The sequence below is a fragment of the Arachis duranensis genome, chromosome 5 (assembly GCF_000817695.3).
Source record: "Arachis duranensis cultivar V14167 chromosome 5, aradu.V14167.gnm2.J7QH, whole genome shotgun sequence".
NCBI classification, from domain to species: domain Eukaryota; kingdom Viridiplantae; phylum Streptophyta; class Magnoliopsida; order Fabales; family Fabaceae; genus Arachis; species Arachis duranensis.
The window spans coordinates 34,908,616-34,911,264 of NC_029776.3; the positions used below are offsets into that span (position 1 = coordinate 34,908,616).

Consider the following 2,649-nt stretch of genomic DNA (forward strand, 5'->3'; position numbering starts at 1 on the left):
ATACCAACAATGTCATAAAAAATGGAAGAAGGAAGGGAAGAAGACATACCTAGATGAAAGATAAAGGGTAGCGTCACAGTTGACGGAGGCAAGCGGTGTCAACAGCAAATGATGGAGGCAGTAACTTATAGGGGAGAAACAAGCTCTTTCATGGCAGAAACAAGCTCTAGGTGGACGTTCCTCGACGACAACAATGGTTGGAGTTATGGGAAGCGGTTGGCGACGGCTAATCAATGGCAAATGGTGGCGATGGGGGCTGACGGCAAAAGAGAGAGAAAAAGGGGAGGGAAGTGATGTTGATAATATTGTAGAAATGGAGGAAGGGTTCACAAATTTGAATTTAGGATCAATTTTACCGGCGGATTTTCCATAAAAAAAATCTGCCAGTAAAATACAATGTGTGTGACCAAAATGGTGCATTTCATTTAATTAACTTACCGTTGGATTTTTTCGTCCCTAAATTCAACAGTAAAATGCGCATCCACTAAACCTTTTTTTCGTGCCATTTGTTATCATCAGATTTAAGGTCGAAAATATAAATCCAATAGTAACATATCGTAGATGACGAATTTAGTGTTGCAACCATCCAAAATTTGCCGATAATATCCAATACTAAATCTAATGGTAATCAACGTTTTTTTATTGTGCATGAAATAATGTTTTATCTATATAATGAGCTCAAAGTAATTTAACATGAATATATGTATGCCTTATTGGTTTGGAATTATGTTTTCTTTATGCACATTATGAAGACTAAGAAGCATAGAGTCATAGCCAATAGTTTGTGTGTTTGTTTTTTGTATTTAGACTATGTAGATGACTAAGATTTAACTCCTATCTTAAAAGATCCATGTCATTAATATATAATAAATTTAAGTTTAACTTTAAGACTTGGTTTGATTTATTTTGGTTTAAGATTATTAGATTCAAGTTTTGTATTTATCATTTATTATTACAGGCCTGCTACACATACAAGCAAAAAGGCCCTACAAGTTTTACAAGTTTCCAACCCACACATCGTTCACACGCGCACTCATCTCACTTTGAATGGAGCGTAAATTACACGCGTTCCACTCAAACGGTTTCTCTTCGCAAATAGCACTCTTTAATAGCGCACTCTTCCACTTCTCCAACCCGTTCAAAGAAAACACAAACCGTCCATTTTCGAGCAACATTCCAAACTGCAGAGATAGCACTTGTCGCGAAGATCAGAACTCTCCATCAACACAACGTAGAACTCTCGATCAAGAATCTCAAGAAAAAACGAAGTTATAATACTCAAGGTACGTTATGTTACTATTTCATTCATATTCTATATTTTTCAGATTTCGAAAACGAAGAACTAGGTTTTACTGTTCTTCTACATTCTTCTAGGTTTTACTGTTCTTGTTCTAAGTCTCATTTTACAGTTTTTAATATTCTACTTATTCTACGTTTTACTGTTATTCTTGGTTCTAGGTTATAGTGTTCTTCTTAGTTGTTCTAGGTATTAGTGTAGTTGTTTTTCTAGTTCTTCTGGTAATTGATTGTTTGGAATATAATGCGTAATTTGCTGGGTGTATATGGAGTAACTTGTTGGGTGTATATCACATACTTTGTTGGGTGTATATTTCTGAACTGATATACTGTAATATATTCAACAGTTGCACTGTTCTAATATTTGATTGTCCATGGGTGTATATTACTTGACCTTGTAATGTTGCTTGCCCTTGTATATTAATGCATGTTTGAGTGATATCTGACTGATATCTATGTGTGTATCTGACTCATATCTATGGATGTATCTTATTTATATCCTTAGGTGTATCTTGCTGATATCTATGGGTGTATTTTTCTGAACTGATATACTATAATATATATTCAACAGTTTCACTGTTCTAATATTTGATTGTCCATGGGTGTATATTGCCTGAACTTGTAATGTTGCTTGCCCTTGTATATTAATGCATGTTTGAGTGATATCTGACTGATATCTATGTGTGTATCTGACTCATATCTATGGGTGTATCTTATTTATATCCTTGGGTGTATCCTGCTGATATATATGAGTGTATTTTTTATTTCAGAAAAAATGGCAGCCAGAAACCAAGTTGGAAGAAATGTAAGTGTGCTTAGATGAAATAAATGTCAGCTAGGTAAATGTGTTTAAAAAGTAAATAACTCTGTATTACATTTCTCAATTAACATGGTTGATTAAACAGAATATTCTTTTTAACTGTAGGACGAGGTGGACCACTTTAGAGTGGAATATGCTTCCAGGATTCTATTCCATAACATGAATCTAGACAAAGCTGAAGCCATTAGGAAAAGTAATGCAATAAGACTGTCCAAGCCATCCTCATTTTTATTGAGTCCATATTGTCAGATAGATTCTGAGGATATTGACACTATTTAATGTAAATGTTATATAGTCCTGTAACAAATTGAACACATGTTGTAAAAATTTTCCAATTATAGTTCTGTTTATTGTAAAATTTCTTTCAATAATTAAAATCTCTCTGCTGTATTCAAAATGTATGAATTACAGGTACTATAATATGAAGGAAAAAATCAAACTAAATATATATCCATAACTTGCCATTTTTTACACCCAAAGAACGTTGAATATACACCAAAAAATCTATCCCCCTGATGCTTTATCCTTAAAAC

General features: G+C 33.6%; 1 long non-coding RNA gene across 1 annotated transcript; it reads left to right on the plus strand.

The window, feature by feature from the left end:
* The first annotated feature begins 1,063 nt into the window (after positions 1 to 1,063).
* On the plus strand, positions 1,064 to 2,333 carry LOC127747504 (uncharacterized). The gene is made up of 3 exons (XR_008009368.1): positions 1,064 to 1,283; positions 2,067 to 2,101; positions 2,222 to 2,333. It is a non-coding gene; the product is annotated as an uncharacterized LOC127747504 (long non-coding RNA).
* Positions 2,334 to 2,649: the final 316 nt, after the last annotated feature.